General features: G+C 37.6%; 1 protein-coding gene and 1 non-coding gene across 10 annotated transcripts in view; one reads left to right on the forward strand and one right to left on the reverse strand.

Annotated features, from left to right (window-relative positions):
* EPHA6 (EPH receptor A6) overlaps positions 1–24778 on the reverse strand; it is a 953598-nt gene that overhangs the window by 386381 nt on the left and 542439 nt on the right. The gene's annotated exons all lie outside the window — the stretch shown is intronic.
* On the forward strand, positions 23888–23996 carry LOC118968985 (U6 spliceosomal RNA). The gene has a single exon (XR_005056874.1). It is a non-coding gene; the product is annotated as a U6 spliceosomal RNA (small nuclear RNA).

Raw genomic sequence — 24778 nt, forward strand, 5'->3', positions numbered from 1 at the left:
CTATCTTTAGTTATTAATTCAGATATTTCTTCTTTTATGCTATAAGCATTTAAAACTCCACTTTTTTCTCTAAGAACTGCTATAGTTGTATCTCAGATTTTGATTTGATGTGTTTTAATTATTCACTGCCAAGTATTTTGTAATTCCCTTGGTATTTCTGTGGATTTTTTAAAGTGTGCTGTATACTTTCCATATGATTGGTTTTTTCTGAGTATCTTATTGCAATTGATTTCTAGTTTAGTCCCATTTTAGTCAGAGACCATCCGCCACATTACTTCAAACTAAAATGTATTGGTATTTGTTGTGTAGCCCAGCACACATGAACTATGTGCCAGTGCACCAAGATTTGACTTTCCTTATTTTTTTATTTATTCTCCTTGGAGTTTGTGGATGAATCATCTTGAACTATAAATTTATGTTTTCCACTAAATTTGGGGATTTTTTTTGCCTTTATTTTTTCACTTATTTTGTTTCACCTCTCCTCCTGAGATTCAAATATATTTTTGATATTGTCCCATGAGTCCTGAGGCTCTAGTTTTTTTTCTATCTCCCTCTGATCTTCACATTCAAATAATAGCTACTGATCTATTTTGAAGCTTACTACTCTGCTGTCTTTTACAATCTACTATTAAACCCATCCAGTGAATTTTTAAACTCATGTATTTTACTTTTATGTCTTATAATTTCTATTGGGATCTTTTTACATTCTTGAACATACTAAGAATAATAGCTTTAAAATGCTTATGTGCTAAAAATTTCAAAATCTGAGCCATTTTGGGATAACTCTTCATGAATTGTACTTTCTCTTGAGTTTGAGCTGTGCTGAGCTACTTCTTCTTATGTTAAGTAATTTTGGATTGTATCCTAGACATTGTGAAGGATATGTTGTAAAGCTCTCTATTCTGTTATGCTCCTCTGAACATGATTTTTTTTTTTTGCTTTTATTTGAAATAGATAACTAGGCTGAATTCAAACAGCAAAGTCTCTCCTTTATGATGGGTGTCATCTGAAATCCCAGAACAGTTCTTTTAGCCTAAGTATGTTGAAGTCTGCCCCACATATATGTACTTCAGGGATCAGCCAGAGATTAGGATGGTGTTTATACAAGGAAGTAAGGGCCTCCCCTCTGTGGCTCTCTCTTCTGGTATTTCTCACCCCTCACTTTCTAGTTGTTGTGGTTCCTCCAAACTCTGCTGGTTCTGGATGCTAGTAAGACTGAAGGTTTTCTTTCCCAATTTAGGTGACTAGCATAGACTAAGGACTGACCTCAAGCAAAAACTGTAAAAATGGAAACTTGTCCAATACAGTTCTCTCTTTATAGGTATCAACCCTCCCCAGTATCTGTCCCCACTTAGTAGAGCTCCAGAGCCTTCAGGTAATGGTTTATTATATACTTTATACAAAGTTTATGGCTATTTGTAGCCCAACTGGTCAAAAAAGGAGCTATTCAGCTATTGTAGAGGCAGATGTTATTATTGGTAACTTAAAAGTTCAATTAATGTGCATTATTTCTCGATTGATTGATGATTGACTAATTCATTCCTTCATTTCTTTCTTCTTTCATAAACACAGAATGTTGTTAGAAAAAAATAATCATTTTTGTAAATGTCCTTAATATTGAGTAAGATAGCTACTATCTGCACAGACATATAGTGTATTAGAAAATTTAGAGCAATTAAATTGACCTGCTTAGTATCTGACTGATGGATTTCTGATCATTGTCTTCATTAAGTCTACCACAGAATTCCAGACCTTTGTATTGTTCTATATAAGTTTTTCTTGTCAATCTTATTTTTATAACCTATTCTATACACAGTTCCAGCAATACTGGGGTCATGTTTATTACTAAATATTTCTTTCAAATATGATGATCTGTTTTTAGTTGTAATTGTAAACTAATATAAGAGATAACAGTTACACTCTATCGGTAATGGATAATATTTACTCCTATATTCCTTCCCCTTGTTCCCTATAACCCCAACTCACAGATATCATGAAGAAAGAAAGAGTTTTCTTCAACTACTTACAGGTTAACATTCTTTTTAAGAAAAACTAAGCCAAATTGTATCATATATAAACATCTTCTAAAAATTTGGAGTTAATTTCTAATCCCAGAATAGCTACTTCAATTACTTCAAGTTAAAGATCCACCTCTGTTTTTAATTTTAAACTCATCAGAGTAAATTGACCTTATTTGTCATTGAAAGCTATGAATCATTTCAGGAATGGAAGAAATGGTTTTAAATCAACCTGTTTTTTTTATTAATAAGTTCCTTCAATTTACATCTCTCCAAAAATTTAAACATGATAAAACTTAAGAACTCAATTTTTTCCAAAATTGATGTGTTACAATAGATCTCACTGGGATTGCTAATAAATTTCTATTGTAAGAAATAAAAGAAAGCATAACAAACAATGGAATTCCTTTATTTATAAACCATATGGACATTGCTCAGAATTTAGGAATTGTTTGATGGTATGTTGAGCTGCTATTTTATAAGAGTTAAACAATCTGATCTAGGTCACCTCTGAGTTGAAAGTTAGCCACAGTCTATTTTTAAAATTTGAAATCATTGTATAAGAGCTAAGTTGGCATGCCAGATAAGTTTTTCCAGCTCATTCCCACTGTATCAACTAACATCTTTTAATCGACAAATTACATTTTGGCATGAACAGAAGGGTGGACTTCTGTCACTTTTTTGGTCCCCACTAAAATAGCTATGAACATATGTAGTGTGTTGTTCATTTTTAAAGCTTGTGGAAGGTAGGTTTAATGGTACTAAAATGGCAGTGAAAGGATGGTGAGCTGAAGACCAAATAGGCTTAGCTGGAGATGGATGTACAAGGTCATTTAGGAGGACCTCTTTATGTCAGGTTGGAATTCTCTGGCATGTCATATTTCAGTTTCATCCCACGCAGGTTATCATTGTTTTCCTATGGTTAATCTTGCCCAATTATAACATATTAGCAGGAAAGAAGAGATTAGATTTTTTTCCCATAGGGCTTTCAATATGGAACCAATGTAGGGGAAACATCAGAGAGCCTGATTTGGAATGTACTGAGACACATTTTCTAATGATGACAGCTGTTCAAAAATGCAATGGAATGCCTTAGAGGTTATTAACCTCTATGCTATTCTGAAGCTGTACATTTGAAGAGTCTGTTACAATTAAAAAATGAAGCAAATTATGGAGATTACACCAGATTAGATGTGTGCAGATGAGGTATCCTTTAGGATATACCTGCTGCATACAGTAATATTTTCATAAAACATTAAACAGTTTTAATTTACTCCCTTTTTTGTAGCATTTCTACAATACTTTTTTGGGATCACTGTAATTGTAAAATAATCTAAAAAATGAAGTAAGAAAAGATTCAATATAACAACTGTGTTAGATCTTTTAGGACATTCTGCAGTAACTGATTACTTGGCTAATTAAACATAGGGATTTTTTAATCTTTCTGTTCCACTATTCCCAGTGTGAAGACTTTTTTGTGGTCAGGCTTTTTGCTTTGGAGTAGTAAGACTGCTACTAACTTTCATGATAGCCCATCCTCTATCAACAGTATCCAAAGTTGGAATTGTGGAGATGGATGTACAAGGTCATTTAGGAGGACCTCTTTATGTCAGGTTGGAATATTCAGGTTGGAGGGAGAAAGCAAACTCTTCCCTCAGTGCTCATGCCTTTTGTCACAAAGTAAAAAATTTATCAGAAGAATTTCCCTTAAGAATTACCTTTGTTAGGCAGAAAAACAGACATGAGTGAGGTGGAGAGAGAATAAAGCAAGTAAAGCCCACTACTAGGGACTCAAAGAGTTAACCAGATAAAACCAAAGAGTCAGAAAGAACTCCGAGTTAATTAGTTGAGGTTTCAAGGGCCAGAAGTGACTTGGAATGTCTAGACACTCACCAGATGAAAAACAACTTCCCAAATGAGAAGCTTCCACACATAGACAGTCGCCAGATAAAGAAAACATAAGAGGACAGGCACAGAAAACATCAGAGCACGATACACATCTCTATTTCACCAACCGGACAAGGCCACCAAGGCCAAAGATTGTCAATCAAAGACTTCTCTGCCCTGCCAAAAACCCAATAAAAAGAAGCCTCACAGTAAACAAGCTTTGTCTACCTTGACTCTGGCCCACTCCTTACTTGGAGTGTATTCAAAGAAACCTGCCTTTGTCTATCTTGACTCTGATTTCATTCTGTTTCAGTACTATGTCTCTGCCTTTCAATTCTTTATTGCAGTGGGGACAAGAACTGAGGAGAATGAACTCAACCCGTAACACCTTGATATAGTATCAGTGTGATATTAGGTCATGTGACTGCTCTTAGATCAAAAACTGTCAAAGGAGGACAGGATTCTGTGGGTTAAATAGCAGAATTCCAAGAATCTCCCACCTGGTCTTAGTTCATTTATGTATCAATTGGTGTTTACTGGCTGCAGCCACTGGTAGATCCAGGGAAAGGGGTGGAGAGAAAACAGCTATTCTCTTCTCCCCTCTGTTCCTGGTACATAATTAGTCTGACATCTGCCAGTTACCAAGGATCCACCAAAGGAGTTTCCCCTAGATGGGGCAGCAGGAGAGAGCTCACAAGGGCTGCAGAGAAACAGAGCATGGGATGGGTTTTGCTAGTGGGTCTGGGGAAAAAGGATTTGGGGAGAGTGTGAGCTGTGGCCAAGGGGAATGGACAGAACTGGACCTAGGTAGCAAATTCAAGCAAGCTGTGAGCAATAAAAACGTTTTTTTCCTTGCCTTATTTTGGTTCCACTGAATTCATAGGGGAATTTGTTACTGAGAAGGGACCACTTCCCCCTGGGAGCTATGGAATACAGTGATTAATTTTGACTATGGTGACTCAACACAGAGTGATACTATTCCCTAAAGGATGTTTGGACAAATTTGACAGCATTTTTTTTTTAAATTGTCACCCTGCCTGAGACATAAAGCTGAGCTTGAATTGTGAGGAGTAAGAATAAGAATCAAGATTCTAATGCCAGAAAGTTGTTCTCAATAAAATCTTTCTGCTTCAAAAGTCGCACTGAAAGCACTAATTTAGGCAAAAATGATACCTTCCCGTGGGCCTGGGCACATTATTGCCTAACAAAATTGCACCTGTGACAGTAAGAAAAAAGTTTGTTTTGTGTTAAGCAAGCAGTTGTGTCTGCCATAAAACAGAACAGAATTTGTCACCCCAAATTATGCCTCTTTGGCATAAGGATTATTTTAGGGTGATTATTTTTAAGAAACAGCAGACATATGAAAAGCTCCCAAAATCCAGTAAAAGTGAGACTTTTGTAAGAGACATTTACATTTATAAGGGAAGTCTTTATTTGTAAGAGTGTCTCATCATCTTGTACCAGGAAGAAGAGGAGGATGGCCAAATCTCCCGAAACTCTTATAAAACAGAGAAAAATTTGGACTTAAATCTGCATACAGCCATGTCGTTGTTTACTATGCTATCTCTGATAACCTCCATTAACTGGCTCCACCACCACCAAATCTTTTGTCTTTAGCAAAAGATGATATTTTAGGTGTTGTCTTGGGCCATTTAGGGGAGCTTTCTTGGGAATTCTCCCTTGAATAGAGGAGGTTTTTCTCCTGGGAATTTGTCTTTTATTATAGGAGGATCTCAGACAACAACCTAGAATGAGAAAGGGAAAATTATTTTTGTCTCCTATAGGATAATTTTTATGCTTTCTCTCCATGACTCATTCCTTTATTTTTATAAAACTCTGAAACTACAGAGGGAATGCATATATAAAACTGTAAGTACCTCATGGAAGGTATTATATATCACTTTGACTAGCTATTGTTTTGCACAGAGCTCTACATTTCTGCCTCAAAAAATATTGGTTGATGTTGTTGACAGTGGCATGTGCGAGGGGCTGTAGAGTAGCCTGAAGAGATAAGTAAGTATATCTACTGATTATGATTGTCAAAGCATTACTCATATTTGAAGTTAACTTTACCCAAAAGGCTTATCATGAGCCTGAACTTTAATTTTTTTCACTTACTGTAGTAGACATTTGATATTTTTCAAAACTAAAATCCTGATCAAATATATGTCTAAAGGCAATATTTCTTACTTTTATTAAAACCTTTTATAAGAGTAAAATGGAATTTTGATAAAAAAACAAATTGAAAGGGGATTTTAATAATGCACACAAACTTATACCAAGATGAATTTTAAGGCTATATGAAACAGTGATAGGAAAAATGCTTCAATATTCAGATAAGTACTAAGTAAATGTTAGGATATAAAAAGTATTTTTATAGGCAGTATAAAAGCACAATTGCTACAAAGTACCAAAAAATCTTCTAAAATTCTTAATTCATTTGTTAAGGGATTTTAATTATTTCTGATAATTGTCCATTTGGTAAAATTGTGTTACTACTGTAACTAAAGCTAAAAAGGACTGACAGGTTCACTCCATCACTTGCATAAATACCATTCTTTTAACCATCAAAGAAAAAATACATATAACTACTGCTCTGTAGGGATAAGCACTGCCCACTTGTAACCTTTTGTCCCAGAATAACCATGTGTCCACATGGTTCCCTCTTTGTGTAGTATGCTGAGTATATGTTATAGTGATGGCCTGGGACTGGCCAAATCCAGGTGTACTTTATCTATGGAAACATCTTATTGGGAGGCAGAACCCTCTGACAAAGGTTTTGTTCTTTGGGGCACTGGTCACAGAAGAATGAGTCCCTTCAAGGAAAGCACATAGTCTGTGACCCCTTGCCCCTAGCACAAATGTGGTCTTTGTTTCCTCACCCCACATAAGGAGTGTAACTCTGGGGGGAAAATCCCTTTGAAACCAAAATCAGTCAAAGGGAGAAATAAAGTAGGAGAAACCATTTATTTCTTCCATGGTCTGAGAGGCTATTTCCTCCCCCAGTTTGGGGAAGTTTTTAGCAATTATTTCTACAAAGACACTTTTTATCCCTTTTCTCTGTCTTCTTCCTCTGGTACCCCTATAATGCGAATATTGTTCTGTTTGAATTGGTCACATAGTTCTCTTAATATTCTTTCATTCATAGAGATCCTTTTATCTCTCTCTGCCTCACCTTCTCTGTATTCCTATCCCTGATTTCTATTCCATTAATGGTCTCTTGCACCTCATCCAGTCTGCTCTTAAGTCCTTCCAGAGATTGTTTTATTTCTATATTCTCCCTCCTGACTTGATCCCTTAGCTCTTGCATATTTATCTGCAAGTCCATTAGCATGGTTATGACCTTTATTATGATTTCTTTTTCAGGAAGATTGGTTATATCTATCTCCCCAGGCCCTCTCTTGGGGGTTGCCTGGGTAATTCTGGACTGGACCAAATTCTTCTGCCCTTTTATGCTGAAAGAGGTAGTCGCAGGCAGGTGGCGCATGTATCAGTTGGGAGAACAAAGTCCCTTCCTGCTTGCTGATCACCTTGCCCTTCGCTGCCTGTGTCTGTTACCCGTACACTGGGAGCAGCTTCCTGGTTAATCCCCTGAGCCACCATGGGCAGGGCAGCCCAGCACCCTGTGGGAAGTGGCAGGCACCCTGGGTGTGCTCTCCTGCAAGAATGGCACCCCTCTGCGCCTTGCCCCAGCTTCCTCTGCCTGCACCGGGCAGCTGAGGACCGGCAGCAGCCTCTGGGTATGGCCCAGGTGGCTGAGCCCTGGGGAGGAGACTCTGGGCAGTTGCTGCAGGCAGGGCTTCTCTCCAGCTGCATGGCTGCTGTGGCGGGGCTGTGCCAGTGGGGAGAACGAATGGCAGGCTGTTTATCACCATGAGGGCTTCAGGGCTCATTGTCACCCAGGGGGCTGGGGCGCCTGAAATCCCTTAGGATTCCCAGCTTGCTGGGAGTGTCCTGGGATGATTCCATCCAGCTGTGAAGCCCCTGTCCCTTCAGGACTTTCAAAAAGCATTCGCTTTTTTTTTTGTCCCAGGGGAGCTGGCTGAGGGGGACCACTCAAAGATTTTACTTTTCCATTTCCCTAATAACCAGCACACCATGCAATGTGTGTCTGCGCTCCCAGTGTCGATTACTAGGGCTGATTATTTAGCAGTCCTGCACTTCCACTGCCTCCCTACTCCGACTCCTTTCCTCCCAGAGGTGAGCTGGGGTGGGGGGAGTTGTTGGGTCCCACTGGGTGGTGGAAGGTATCTTACCCCTTTTGTGAGATGCTGAGTTCTTGCAGATGTAAATGTAGCCTGGCTGTTGTACTGTATCATCTGGTCTCTCTTTTAGGAATAATTGTATTTGTTGTATTTTCAAAAATAAATATGGTTTTGGGAGGAGATTTCTGCTGCCCTACTCATGCTGTCATCATGGCTCCTACCCCCTATTTATTTCTTAAAGGCAGGCATCTGGCATCTTTCATGACCCAGCTGCAGAAGAAGAGGCCCCACCCAACTTCTCCAGTCCAGATAAGCCATCGCTCACCCTTATAATTACCTATTGATGTGGAGATGCACTACTTCTCTCCACCCTTGGAAACCTATTACTATAGAGATGAACTAAGGCCAGGTGAGAGATTCTAGAAATACTGCAGTTTTACTCACAAGAAGTTTCCTCTTTGTCTATGATAGAGGTCATCCAGCTGGATGCAACCTCATCCAGCTGCCCACTCCTGGACTCCCTGTACGTAAGTCTCAATAAACCCTCATGTCTCCTATACCATCTCCAGGTCTTTCCTTCAGTCTCTTGAGCACTTAGCCACTTGGGCATGTGATAGGTCTTGTGGATCACCTATCAACTGAGTCCCATCGCACCTCTGCATGCTTCCAGGCTCTCCTGCGCTATGATGCACTTTATGATTAATTTATGGATGCATCTTTGATCAGTGCATGTTGAATACCATCTTGATATGAATACATTTACTTTTTTATCTAACTCAGGTTCCTGTATTAATGAAATTTCACAAATTATATATAGGTAACTATCTGTGCTCACTTGCCCAGTTATGCACAATTAGTTGCTAAATAAATGCTTTTTGAGTATTATAATGATAAATTGACTTTTCAAGTATCGTGATGATTCTCCAATGACCTGAAAAAGTTACCACATAATCAAAAATAATCCATTTTACTTCATATGTGAAATCAAGACTGTTTTTAAATAGCAGAAGAAAATAAGATTAAATCTAGAAAGATGTGATATTTATCTCTGCCAAGTTTTAATATTCATACACATTCCCTTGGTCTTAAACTTTAAAGTTAGACAAGAAAAAGTAATTTATAAACCAAATAGACCTGAATCAATATATGTATATCACAGTGTTAATAAAGAAACACTCCTCAAATAGAGTCATTTGCCCCCCATGAGAGAAAAACAAGCCTTAATTGCAGCTTAAACCTATGCCAGGAATGTGATCTTTTAACAGTCAATCTGAAATTTCCTGATCAGCACTAGTGAGGGAATCTGCATAACAAAAACACTGCCCTTCCCCTCCTCAGCAAAAAAAGTTGTCCTGACTGGAAACAATCCCTTCTTTCCTTTTGCTAATAATACATTGTTCCACTCTCCTTCATCTAAAAACATTCCATTTTGTTCAGCTTCCTCAGAGTTTCTCTCTACTTGCTAGTTGGGATGCTATCAGATTCATAAATCACTGAATACAATCCATTAGACTTTCAAATTTACTCAGTTGAATTTTTGTTCTTAACAACAGTTAACTAAATTTGCAATACATATGGAGTGATTTTTATTATCAGATTTACTATTTTTTAATTTTGGTATCATTAATCTATAATTACATGAGGAACATTATGTTTACTAGGCTCCCCCCTTCACCAAGTCCCCCCACAAACCCCATTTCAGTCACTGTCCATCACCGTAATAAGATGCTGTAGAATCACTACTTGTCTTCTCTGTGTTGCACAGCCCTCCCCATGCCTCCTCCACAGTATACATGCTAATCATAATCCCACTTTCTTTTTCCCCCTCCTTATATCTCCCTTCCCACCCATCCTCTCCAGTCACTTTTCCTTTGGTAACTATTAGTCCATTCTCGGGTTCAGTGATTCTGCTGCTGTTTTGTTCTTCAATTTTGTCTTTGTTCTTATACTTCACATATGAGTGAAATCAATTTGTACTTGTCTTTCTCCACATAGCTTATTTCACTGAGTATAATACCCTCTAGCTCCATCCATGTTGTGGCAAATGGTAGGATTTGTTTTCTTCTTATGGCTGAATAATATTCCATTGGGTATATGTACCACATCTTCTTTATCCATTCATCTAGTGATAGACACTGAAGTTGCTTCCACTTCTTGGCTATTGTAAATAGTGCTGTGATAAACACAGGGACACATCTGTCTTTTTCAAACTGGGCTGCTGTATGCTTAGGATAAATTCCTAGAAGTGGAATTTCTGGGTCAAATGGTATTTCTGTTTTGAGCTTTTTGAGGAACCTCCATACTGCTTTCCACATGGTTGAACTAATTTACATTCCCACCAACAATGTAGGAGGGTTCCCATTTCTCCACAACATCACCAATATTTGTTGTTGCTTGTCTTTTGGATGGTGGCAATCCTTACTGGTGTGAGGTGATATCTCATTGTGGTTTTAATTTGCATTTCTCTGATGACTAATGATGTGGAGCATGTGTCTCTTGGCCATCTAAATTTCTTCTTCGGAGAACTGTCTGTTCAGCTCCTCTGCCCATTTTTTAATTGGATTATTTGCTTTTTGTTTGTTGAGGTGCATGAGCTCTTTATATATTTTGGATGTCAACCCTTTATCAGATCTGTCATTTATGAATATATTCTCCCATACTGTAGGATGCCTTTTTATTCAACTGATGGTGTCCTTTGCTGTACAGAAGCTTTTCAGCTTGATATAGTCCCACTTGTTCACTTTTGCTTTTGTTTCTCTTGCCCAGGGAGATATGTTCATGAAGAAGTCGCTCATGTTTATGTCCAAGAGATTTTTGCCTATATTTTTTACTAAGAGTTTTATGGTTTCATGACTTACATTCAGGTCTTTCATCCATTTCAAATTTACTTTTGTGTATTGGGCTATACAATGATCCAGTTTCATTCTCTTACAAGTAGCTGTCCAGTTTTGCCAACACCAGCTATTGAAGAGGTTGTCATTTCCCCACTGTATGTCCATGACTCCTTTATCATATATTCATTGACCATATATGTTTGGGTTAGTGTCTGGAGTCTTTACTCTGTTTCACTGGACTGTAGGTCTGCTCTTATGCCAGCACCAAATTGTCTTGATTACTGTGGCTTTGTAGTGGAGCTTGAAGTTGGGGAGCAAGATCCCCCCCCACTTCATTCTTCCTTCTCAGGATTGGTTTGGCTATTCAGGGTCTTTTGTGGTTCCATATGAATTTTTGAACTATTTGTTCCAGTTCATTGAAGAATGCTGTTGGTTATGTGATAGGGATTGCATTGAATCTGTAGATTGCTTTAGGCAGAATGGCCATTTTGACAATATTAATTCTTCATATCCAAGAGAATGGGATGAGTTTCCATTTGTTATGTCCTCTTTAATTTCTCTTAAGTGTGTCTCGTAGTTTTCAGGGTATAGGTTTTTCACTTCCATGGTTAGGTTTATTCCTAGGTATTTTATTTTTTTTGATGCTATTGTTGAATGGAATTGTTTTCCTGATTTCTCTTTCTATTAGTTCACTGTTAGTGTATAGGAAAGCCACAGATTTCTGTGTATTAATTTTATATCCTGCAACTTTGCTGAATTCTGATATTAGTTCTAGTAGTTTTGAAGTGGAGTCTTAAGGATTTTTTATGTACAATATCATGTCATCTGCAAGTAGTGACAGTTGACTTCTTTACCAATCTGGATTCCTTGTATTTCTTTGTTTTGTCTAATTGCCATAGCTAGGACCTCCAGTACTATGTTGAATAACAGTGGGGAGAGTGGGTATCCCTGTCTTGTTCCGGATCTTTGAGGAAAAGCTTTCAACTTCTCGCTGTTCACTTTGATGTTTGCTGTGGGTTTATCATATATGGCCTTTATTATGCTGATGTACTTGCCCTCTGTACTCATTTTGTTGAGAGTTTTTATTATGAATGGATGTTGAATTTTGTCAAATGCTTTTTCAGCATCTATGGAGATGATCATGTGGTTTCTGTCCTTTTTGGTGATGTGGTGGATAATATTAATGGATTTTCAAATGTTGTACCATCCTTGCATCCCTGAGATGAATCCCACTTGGTCATGGTGTATGATCCTCTTGATGTATTTTTGAATTCGGTTTGCTAATATTTTGTTGAGTATTTTTGCATCTACGTTCATCAGGGATATTGGTCTGTAGTTTTCTTTTTTGCTGGGGTCTTTGCCTGGTTTTGGTATTAGGGTGATGTTGGCTTCATAGAATGAGTTTGCGAGTATTCCCTCCTCTTCTATTTTTTTGGAAAACTTTAAGGAGAATGGGTATTATATCTTCTCTGTATGTCTGATAAAATTCCAAGGTAAATCCATCTGGCCCGGGGTTTTGTTCTTGCATAGTTTTTTGATTACCGCTTGAATTTCTTTGCTGTTAATTGGTCTGTTTAGATTTTCTGTTTCTTCCTTGGTCAGTCTTGGAAGTTTGTATTTTTCTAGGAAGTTGCCCATTTCTTCTAGGTTTTCCAGCTTGTTAGCATATAGGTTTTCATAGTATTCTCTAATAATTCTTTGTGTTTCTGTGGGGTCTGCCATGATTTGTCCTTTCTCATTTCTGATTCTGTTGATGTGTGTTGATTCTCTGTTTCTTTTAATAAGTCTTGCTAGAGGCTTATCTATTTTGTTTATTTTCTCAAAGAACCAGCTCTTGGTTTCATTGATTTTTTTGTATTGTTTTATTCTTCTCAATTTTATTTATTTCTTCTCTGATCTTTATTATGTCCCTCCTGCTCACTTTAGGCCTTATTTATTTTTTTTCCAATTTCAATAATTGTGACTTCAGACTATTCATTTGGGATTGTTCTTCCTTCTTTAAATATGCCTGGATTGCTATATACTTTCCTCTTAAGACTGCCTTTGCTGCGTCCCACAGAAGTTGGGGCTTTGTGCTGCTGTTGTCATTTGATTCCATAGATTGCTTGATCTCTATTTTAATTTGGTCATTGATCCATTGATTATTAAGAGCATGTTGTTAATCCTCCATGTGTTTGTGAGCCTTTTTGCTTTGTTTGTAAGATTTATTTGTAGTTTTATACCTTTGTGGTCTGATAGGTTGTTTGGTAGAATTTCAATCTTTTTTAATTTACTGAAGCTCTTTTTGTGGCCTAGTATGTGGTCTATTCTAGAAAAATGTTCCATGTGCACCTGAAAAGAATGTGTATCCCGCTGCTTTGGGTGTAGAGTTCTATAGATGTCTATTAGTTCCATCTGTTCTAGTGTGTTGTTCAGTGTCTCTCTGTCCTTATTTATTTTCTGTCTGGTGGATCTGTCCTTTGGAGTGAGTGGTATGTTGATGTCTGCTAGAATGAATGCATTGCATTCTATTTCCTCCTTTAATTCTGTTAGTATTTGTTTTATGTATGTTGCTGCTCCTGTATTGGGTGCATATATATTTATAATGGTTATATCCTCTTGTTGGACGGACTCCTTTATCATTATGTAATGTCCTTCTTAATCTCTTGTTATATTCTTTGTTTTGAAGTCTATTTTGTCTGATATTAGTACTGCAACACCTGCTTTTTTTTCCCTATTGTTTGCATGACATATCTTTTTCCATCCCTTGATTTTTATTCTGTGCATGTCTTTGGGTTTGAGGTGAGTCTCTTATAAGCAGCATATAGATGCATCTTGCTTTTTTATCCATTCTTTTACTCTGTGTCTTTTGATTGGGGCACTCAGTCCATTTACATTTAGGGTGATTATTGAAAAATATGTACTTATTCCCATTGCAGGCTTTAGATTCGTGGTTACCAAAGTTTCAAAGATAGCTTGTTTAATATTTTACTGTCTAACTTAACTCACTCGTTGAGCTATTATAAACACAGTCTGATGATTCTTTATTTCTCTCCCCTCTTATTCCTCCTCCTCCATTCTTTATATGTCAAGTGTTTTTTTCTCTGCTCTTTTGTGTTTCCTTTGACTGCTTTTGTGGGTAGTTGATTTTATTTTTTGCCTTTAGTTAGTATTTGGTTGGTTTGCTTTCTTTGCTGTGATTTTATTTTCTCTGGTGACATCTATTTAGCCTTAGGAGGAGTGCTTCCAACTAGAGCAGTCCCTCTAAAATACCCTGTAAGGGTGGTTTGTGGGAGGCAAATTCCCTGAACTTTTGCTTGTCAGAATTGTTTAATCCCTCCTTCATATTTAAATGATAATCATGCTGGATACAGTATCCTTGTTCAAGGCCCTTCTGTTTCATTGCATTAAGTATATAATGCCATTCTCTTCCAGCCTGTATGGTTTCTGTTGAGAAGTCTGATGAGAGCCTGATGGGTTTTATTTTGTAGGTGACCTTTTTTCTCTCTCTGGCTGACTTTAATATTCTGTCCTTGTCCTTGATTTTTGCCATTTTAATTATTACATATCTTGTTGTTGTCCTCTTTGGGTCCCTTCTGTTGGTAGTTCTGTGTGCTTCCGTGGTCTGATTGAGTATTTCCTCCCCGAGTTTGGGGAAGTTTTCAGCAATTATTTCTTCAAATACACTTTCTATCCCTTTTTCTCTCTCTTCTTCTGGTACCCCTATAATACAGATATTTTTCCATTAGCGTTTTTCACACAGTTCTCTTAATATTCTTTCACTCCTGGAGATCCTTTTATCTCTCTCTGCATCAGCTTCTCTGCTTTTCTGTTCTCTGATTTCTATTCCATTAATGGCCTCTTGAATCTCATCCATTCTGCTATTAAGTCCTTCCAGAGATTGTTTAATGTCTGTATTCTCCCTCCCAACTTTATCCATTAGCTCTTGAATTTTTCTCTGCAGCTCCATCAGCATGGTTATGAACTTTATTTGAAAATTTTTTCAGGAAGAATGGTTATGTCTATCTCCCCAGGCTCCTTCTCAGGGGTTTTCTCTGTGATTTTGATCTGGTTCAAATACTTCTGCCTTTCCATAATGATAGTGGTAGTCATGGGCAGTTGGTATATGTGTTAGCTGGGAGAACAAAGCCCATTCCTGCCTGCCAGTTGCCTTCTTCTCCTGTGAGAATGGCAACCCCTAGCAGCTTGTGTGGGGCAGCTGTGCGCCAAAGCGTCTTCTAAGTCTGGCCCAGGCAGCTGCGTAGGCGGCTCTGCATGGCTGCTGTGGGTGCGGCCAGCCTCAGGCCGCTGCTCCACTATGGTGGGGCTGTGCCGGAGGGGGAACGGGTAGGTGGCTGTTTGTCACCATGAGGGGCCTCAGAGTTGCGCTGCTGCCCAGGGGGTTAGGATGCCTGGAGTTCCCCTGGATTCCCAACTGGTGGGCTGAGTGTGCCAGGACACTTCCATCCAGCTGTGAGGCTCCTGTCCCTTTAAGACTTTCAAAAAGTACTTGCTTTTCTTTTGTCCCAGGGGCGCCAGCTGCAGGGACCTGCTTGCAGGTTTTGCTGTTTGGTTTCCCTAGTATCCAGCACATCACGCAGTGTGTGTCTGTGCCCCTGGTGCGGATCTCTAGGGCTGGGCATTTAGCAGTCCTGGGCTCCCTCCCCCTCCCTGCTCCAACTCCTCTCCTCCCACTGGGAGCTGTTGTGTGGGGCGCAATTGGGTCCCACTGAGCTGCGGCTTGTATCTTATTCCCTTCGTGAATTGCTGGGTTGTCACAGGTGTAGGTGTAGCCTGGCTGTTTTACTGTATCGTCTGGTCTCTCTTTTAGTAGTTTTATTTGTTGTATTTCAAAAATATATATGGTTTTGGGAGGAGATTTCCACTGCTCTACTCATGCTGCCATCTTGCTGAACCCTCCTCCCAGATTTACATTTTTCAAGTATAAATATGAAATTGTAGAAACATTATTTGGACAAAGCATTACATTCTTTATAAGGAATCATACTTATTCTATGTTGTCATTTTCATACTGTTTCACTCCTTAATTTTAGCATAGAAAAATGTATATGAAATAGTTGTCTCATATACAAACACAAAAATATGATTGTTCCAAATTAAGTTGAAATGTTTATGAGTGTATTAAACAAATGGCGGAAGTTTTTTAGTAATGTAAAATTTTAGAAAAATCAGATAAGACCATAGTGATTAACTGTAGATGATTATAACTTGATGTTTCTTTAATTAAACATGTCTTGATATCTGGCTCTCAAGATTCAATTTTTATTTCAGTTCTCAAGTGGAAAAAATGTACTTGCCATAAAAATTCATTTCTGAAATACTGATGTTAATAGAAAAGCCTTTGTAATTGATAAGATACTTCAAACAAGTATACAAGGTTTTACCAAGGAGGTGTCACACCACTGAAAAGTGATCAAGGCAATGACTAACAACTACTTTCTCTAAGAATTACTTCTCTGGTTGTAGAGAAAATGGGAATTTATGACCAAGGTCTTTGCTTACATAACCCATTGTGCACATAAAGAGCCTGCTTTGCTTATATAAGGACAGCAGGATGTTTATCAGCAACAGAGCCTCCAGTCAGTCACAGGAGTAACCCGCCAGGGAAGTGGTCGAGAGGAAACACACTAGCACCTGGATATAATTGGTTGGGTGTTGCTAGTCACCATAGAGGCCTGCCCCCAGAACTCCTCTCAGTGCTAGAGGCAGGAAGGAAGTGGAAAGCAGAGAAGGGAAGGCTGAAAGGAAGAAGGAGAGATCAGAGGCTGGAAGAGGGAAGCTGCAGAGTCCTGGTGCCAGGAGCCAGGAAAGTTAGTGAGACTGAACTGTCTTTGCCTCTTGTACATAGTCGGGAAGTTAGGAAGCTAGGGTTCTATCTACTGTTGTGTGAATAAAGATGGTATGAGCCCCTTTTAGCCCCCAACTTGCTCGTCTTTATTTAGTCTCACAGAATTCATAGTAAACATGCCTGGAGAAGGGAAGCCCCTCCTCCCAAAGCAACACTGGTCTATAAACATAACTCATTTAACCACAACCCTTTCTGCTGCATTTATTTGCTTCTGCAATGCAACCTTAGTAGAGGAATCCTTAATTTCATTTTCATTGGTACCTTTGAGTCAGTTTCATATACTATATTACCCTTCCCAGAGTTATGTGGATACATTGCTCTTCCCTGCACCAAAAGTAAAAAATCCAAATATTCATGGAATGATTTTGTTTATTAAATTCATTTAGTAAATACCTGTTGTAAATTTACTCTATAGTGGGCAGTGGAGATGCAACAATAAGCAAAATATGGTTCTTACACTAAGAGATCTTAAATAGCTTATATATTTTATCTTATTTAAGAAAAAAACTAGTTTTCAATTGATAGCAATTTATAATGAACATATCCAAATTTAGAAAGATAATTCTCTCTAAAAATAGATAATTGATTGTAGAAAGGCCAAAATGGATATAAGGAAATAAATTATAAGGTCTTTCTTTTATGGGTCCAGGCATGTAGATTAGGCTTTAACAGGTACTAAAGATGAAGAGATAAGAAAGTAAAGTTTAAGAGGTAAAACCAACAAGATTTTGTGATGGTTTGAATCCAAGGAAGGGAATGGGGGCTATTAAAAAAAAACAGTCTAAGTATTTTATTTATGAAACTGGGTGGTACAGTGCAGAGACTACTAGTTATCCCTCCAGTTACCATTCTTTCTCTTTTCAATAGCTAAAATATGTAAGATAGAAATTTGGTATTTCAGCTAAAGAAGGCATTTTCCAGCTTCTTTTGAGGCTGTATATAGCTCTGCATGTAGATTTTGGCCAAAAAAATGCAAATGACTCTCATGTACTCAAGTTGAATCATGTTTGTAAACAAAAAGAGTATGTCCTGTGGACTTCCTTCCTTTACTCTCTAATGGAATGGGGATGTGATGGCAGGTAGATAGATGCTGAAGCAGTCATGTTGGACACAGAGACAAGTTAGGAGGATGGCAGAGTTACCAGAAAAAGAGTCTGTGTCCTTGACACTCTGAAACCACCATATCATATACCTGGACTGTTTGAGGGATATAAACTACCTCAAAGACACTTACATCTGGGTTTCTTTTCAATAACTTTGTGTAATTTGTTTCAAATATCTAGTTTTAAAATTATTAACTTGACACATTCATGGGGATATTGAGGTGCTATTTAGTTAATATCTTACCAGTCACCATTAATAAAGCATATTTGAGATCAATACCTGTCAGTGAACTCACTGGAATCCCATATTTCTGGATACCCTTTAACCCAACTAGAGTTGTCCTCAGTCTCTCATTAATTTATTTATGGAGTTGTTATATGTGTCAAGCCTTATATCAAGGCACAGGAGGGGAACAACTGTGACAGTTCCAATGAGAACCAAGGGTGGAGCAAGCCTAAACTCAGACAAAAAAAAAAAAAAAAAGCAAATTTGTTTCCTTAGGCACTTAATCCTATTTAGTGACTATTCATCTTCCTTTACATATAAAAGGCTCCCTATTGTTTCCTTGGCATGACTTCCTCTGGGTCTATAAATGCCCTACTCGCAGACATGTACTTTTTGCAGTTCTCTAAACTTTTATTCTCCAAATAAATTCTCAATACTCAAGTGCTTTTTGCATCTGTTATTGAAACGAGACCAAGAACCGTCTCTGGTAAGAACTGTACTCATGATGTGATTTCGGAGCAGTTTGCTGTGACCCTATTTCTAAGTGCCACACTGTCAAAATGTATGTTGATTACATTCAGTAAATAACTCTATTTGTGTCACTTTATTTTGACATATCCTTAAAATTATGTATAAGTGAATTATTTTACTAGTAGTATTCAAGTTCCAACATTTTTCCTCCTTGAGCATTCCTCCTTACTTTTCCTCACTTTTATGTTCGACTTTCCTGAAGAAAACAATCCAGAATTTATATTCTTGCTTAGGCTTCAAAAATTCACTCCAAACTTACAAGGTGACTTGAGCACAAAAATCCAGTCTTTTTCTTGTCTTCTTTCCTTTTCCTCCTCTTTATCTTATAGAAACCATGATATTCTTTACAACAAATAAATTTTTCAAAAGGTCCATACAACATCATTAGCCAAAAGGGAATGGAAATTAAAACCATAAGGAGATGCCATATAGCGACCAGAATAGTTAAAATGAATAGAGAAACTGGAATTCTAATGGACTATTAGTGAGACTATAAAAGGATAAAGCCATTCTGCAAAACAATTTGGCAATTTCATAAAAATACACACTTATCATATGATCCAGCAATTCCATTTCTAGGTACTTACCTAAGTGAACTGAGACTGAATAAAAAAAAACACTGTACTTGAGTGTTTGAATAATCAATATCTGTGTTTGAGTGTTTTATTATTCATATTATTTTTTATATTATGAATAATATTATTCACAGTAGCTCAATATTGGGGAGAAAACCCTCATATCCATTAACTGTTGAATGAATAACAAAATGTAGGAAATCTATGTAATAGAATACTACTCAGTAATAAGAAGAAATAAACTACTGATACATGCAATAACAAATATGAATTTCTAAAGCATCATAGCCAGGCCTAAGAGGCCATGCATTATATGACTCCATAGACTATTCTGGAAAAGGAAAAACTTTAATTAAAACATAAAATAAATTAAAACATTGGTTGCCAAAGCTGTTGTTAGGTGTAGGAGGCTGACAGCAAAGGGACATGAGGGAACTTGCCTAAGATGACAGAAGAATTCTGTAACTTAATTGCGGTAGTATTTATACAAATGTATACATTTGTCGAGACTCACTAACATTGTAAAATTAAAAAGGATGAATTTTACTGTATGTAAATTATGCATTTTTAAAAATGGGGATCAGAGTTAAGACTCATCAAAAAAACGCATATAAACTACATTTGCTCTGAGTGAATGACTTAATTGAGGAACAGTCAACTTGAGGCTTTTGGGAAATATTTTCACACTTTAAAAAGGACATGAGTAAGTTGTTATGGACTGAATTGTGGTTCCCTAAATTCACATGTTGAAGCCCTGATCCGGATGTGACTGAATTTGGAGATAGGGTCTATAAGGAAGCCATAAAAGTTAACTCAGAGAAGGACAGGCATTAATCAAATAGGTCCCATATCCTTGCAAAAAGAGGAAGACCCACCAGCTCTCTATCTCCATGTCAGCACAGAGGAATGCTGTGCAAGGAGGCACTGGCAAGGTGCATGTCTGCAAGCCAAGAAGAGAGCTCTCACTAAAAAACACATTTAACAGCATTTTGATCATGGACTTTTAGCCTCCAAAACTGTTAGAAAGTAAATGGTTATTATTTAAGCCACCTGGTCTTAAACATTTTATTATGGCAGCCTGAGCAGACTAATACTTAAGGGAAACATCCACTTTTTGGCTTTGGACACAGCTTGTGTGACAATGTGATGACTGGAATGTCTGCAGATACCTTGAGTTCATGAAGGGAAAAGCCAGAGGGCAAAAGTTGAGAGGCTGTGGATATTAGCTGTAGAGAAAGAATTTGGGTCCTTCATGATTTCAATGAACTTCCACAAACCAAGCCTGCCTCTCCCCAGCAACCCTGCTTGTCACTTAGTTGGATTCCTACCTGCTCATTTCCCACCTGACAGAGCTCCAGTGGTGGTGATGGGGATGACTCCAACTACAGGTGGCTGTGGGAGTATAGGAGCCACAGGGACTCTATATATACAAGGAGCCTTTGGTCAGGAACTGACTGAAAAGCAATTTTAACCATTGGAAAACTCCTAAAAATTTAACCTAGATCTTTCATGCTACCTTGTTTGGAATGAGTCTTATCTTTTGTAGCACTTGTCCTTCACAGATTATCTATTTCATAAATTCTTTATCTATTTTGAAATTTCATTTGGAAAAACATTTAGTCTATTGCTGTTTCACATAGACCCTAAGCCCTGTGATAAACTAAATGCTCTGGCCCAGCCTGTAACTTCTCTGGGCACAAAGGAGATTTGGTTCTTAAACAGTTCAATGCAAGCTAAGCTACCAGGGCTCTGCTCTGTTGTAGGCTCTTCCGGGACATTAGTGAAGGCAACCTGTCACTTGTTCAGGATTATGGGCAGGGCCATGAGCTATGGTGTGCAGGACCTAGATATGAGCTGCTATTTGTTTCTGCAATATGTGTGATCATGGGAGGACTGTGTATCATATTATTCTACTCCCTTGATAAAGTGAATGGTCTAGGAATGGATATTTTACCCAAGTCAGGGCAATCACAGACAGTAAATTCACTGAAGATAGTGAGAGGCCAGTAGGTAGCCATGTTTACAACTTCTTGAAAAGAGTGTATATACAGTAGTAGAGGACGGGTGGAAAAGATGAGAAAGCCAAACATTGAGAGACAATCATAGTGGCAACTGAGTTCCAACCCTTAAGATCTCTACAGAAGACCTGTTTCCTGTGGCAAGTCTTTTGATTATGTGAGATGCCCCAATATCTTTCACTAAGCCTTGCCTTCTGTTTTATGCATTTCTGTCACTTGTAACCAAAATTAATACTGACTATAGTAGGCTTCAAGGGCTGAGTAATACAGCTAACCCTCAGACTTCAAATCACAATTTCCAAAGTGATATGATAAAAGATGTAACCTGGGCAAATAACAAAATCTCAGGTATTTGGTATAATGTGTGTTTAAAAAGCTTCTGTACTTTCTAGGTTGTGGTGATACTTGGAGTCAGCTATAAAGGAGCTGACAGCATTAGTTTCTGAGATTCAGAGAATGATTCACTTGAATTGAAATAGAAGTCTAGTGTCCTCAGAGCTAGGCCTTGGCTGAACATTAGTGTTCAAGTAAGAGTTGTAGGGGTGCACAGTACAAAATAACAAAATAGCAATTGTGTGATCTGGGTAAATATTCAAAGAGAGGTTAGGATAAGGATGCTTTTCAGAAACCCAACAGGTGCCAAACAGTCAGTCTATCTTAGATAGATATGAGATTTGTGACAGACAGGATACCTTTCATGGCTTCATTCAACAACCTTTAATTACATGTCTACCAAAATTAGATTATGTGCGTATAACCAGGTTTGGTTCTGCCTGATATAAGTGAGTAAGTAGAATTGTATAATGTGGCAGAGCTATGTGGGCAGAGCTTCCAAGAGGATAGGCTTTCAAAGGCTAATAGGTTTTACTTGTTTGTGGGAAAAATAAACTCACTATCTCAGATTTCTTCATATTTCCCAGCTCTGATCTCTCCACTGGGCTTCAAACTCATATATTCATCTTATCTTGGAAATCTGAAAGTTATTTCAAGTTTAGCATAACCAAAGTAAAACTATTGCTCTGTCAGTCTTCTCTATCTCAGCAAATGGCTATACCACCCACTTACTGAGTTGCTCAAGTCAAATATCTGTGTCATCTCTGATTCCTCTTTCAATCTGACCCCATTTTCCTTTATCTAATTCATCATCAAGTCCTCCTGGGTCTTGAGCAGCTCAGCTATCCCAAGCAGAGGAGTCCATTCATACATAAGAAATCAAACCCTCCTCAAAAGAACTGAGTGATTTGACAAATTCGTAGTCACAAACATGATTACTGTGATACCTATTGGTTTGTTAATGAAATCTTGCCATTTTATTTTATTTGTATAAAACTTACCTCTTTGAACATTGTCCTTCTCATGTTTATTAGAGTAGAAATAATATAGTTTTCTGGGCTGACTGACTTATTTTCTTAATTATAATTCAAGAGTATTAAATATACAGCATTCCTGAAAGTAAGCTTCACCCCTTTCTATCATAGGTAGGAAAAGTTATGGCACAAATGTTGAATGAATGGCAATTAAATGTCTGTGGCAATAAATGTTAGTTTGTCATAAATCATTTGTGCTATATTACTTGAAAATATCACCTAGATAAACCCTGGTATGGCAAAAGTAAAATTCACTTTATTTCTTTTTACTCTTTTAGCCTCCTTAAATGGAGAGGAGGGGGAAAAGTGAGAATGATTATGAAAAGAAATAGATTGACTTAGTAAGTGAGTCAGGTCAATTAAAGTTTAGTGCTCCTCAAAATAATGAGTATCTGGGACTAATGAAAAGAATTTTAAGGGTCTTTAAACATGTAATTCACCATTTGAAAATCTTCCTTTGAAATAAGCAATGATTTTGAAGTTGAAAATTTCCTTTATGAGTCAGAGATCAGGTACATGACCTGCAGGTAAAAGTAGACCATCACAATGTGCTTACTTCATCTTCAGCAATGCTGATAAAATCCATCAATCCACAACTCCAAAACTCATGCCATGGTCATGATATGGGTTTCTTTCTTCATGTTTTACAAAGTTTTTTTTAAATATTTAGGGTCTGGCATTTTTAATATATTACGTGAGATGAGGAGGAAACAGTATGTAATAAGAAATCCTGTTAAATATCTATTTTTACTACTTACCTTCATCCTATAGTCCAAATGGCTTAGTAGAATAGCTGTTAAACTCAGTTGCAACCTAGATAATCTGGTCAAAAGAGCACATTTCCCAGACCTGAGTTAAATATGTGGCCTTGCCTCTTGAACATGTGACAATGAGGAATGAGGTCATCTTTTGTGCCTTAAGTTATCTGCCTACAGATAACTATTATCCCATGTAGATCATATGTTAACAGATCTCTGAGACATTAAGCTTCCTTAGACAAGAGAGTTGTAAAATACAATAAAACTACAATTCCTGGATGTCTTTCTTTCTCTCTAAAAATCAAAACTTTTGTAAGCACTCTAGGAAGGATAGGTAGGAGAAATAAACCCTCCAAACAAGGAAATGGAACGGCCTGTTTGATATCTATTAGAATGAAATTATTTATATAGGCATATGTAAGTACTATGTAATAGGACTAAAGTCCAATAAGGATAAAATATAAGACACAGTTCTTGTTTAGTTCATTCATAGTAATCAATGATTAAAAACAAACGGGTGCTCGCTTAGGCAGCACATACACTAAAAAATCAGAATGATACAGAGAAGATTAGCATAGCCCCTGTGCAAGGATGACACACAAATTCGTGAAGCATTCCATATAAAACAAACAAACAAACAAACAAACAAACAAACACTTGGACACATATAAAGAATACTCCACCTAATAACAGCAAAATATTCTTTATTCAAGTACCCATCTTTTGGACTGAATTATGTTCCCCCCAATATGTTGAAGTTGCCTAACCCACAGAGTCATGGTGTTTGGAAATATGGCCTTTAGGAGATAATTAGTTTTAGTTGAGATCATGAGGGTGAGGTCCTCATGATTTGATTAGTACCCTTATGAGAAGAGATCAGAGAACTTTCTAGCTCCCTCTGCCATGCTTGGCTTCATGGAGAAGGTGGCCACCTGCGAGTCATGAAGAGGGCCCTACCAAGACCCAAATCTGTCTTGATCTTGGACTTCCCACTTTTCAGAACTGTGGGAAATAAATGTCTGCTGCTTAAGCCTCCTGGTTTATGGTATTCTGTTAAGGCAGTCTAAGCTCAGTAATACAAACCCACAGACCATGCACAAACATACACTATTATCATAACAGATCCCCACAAATTTAAAAGAACTGAAATCATATAGGGTATGTTCTCTAACCATACTGGAATCAAATGAGAAATCAATAAGAGAACAACAACAAAATATCTCAAAACACAAGGAAATACAACACGCATTTCTCCATCATCTATTAAAGAGGCAGTCTCAAAGGAAATTAAAGTATACACAGAGTTGAATGGAAACAAAAACACAAGTCAAAATATATGGAATGAAGCTATAGCAGTGATGAGAAGAAATTTTATGGCACTAAAATGTTTATATTATAAGTGAGTAAA

This window comes from Manis javanica, chromosome 3, assembly GCF_040802235.1.
Source record: "Manis javanica isolate MJ-LG chromosome 3, MJ_LKY, whole genome shotgun sequence".
Lineage (NCBI taxonomy): Eukaryota > Metazoa > Chordata > Mammalia > Pholidota > Manidae > Manis > Manis javanica.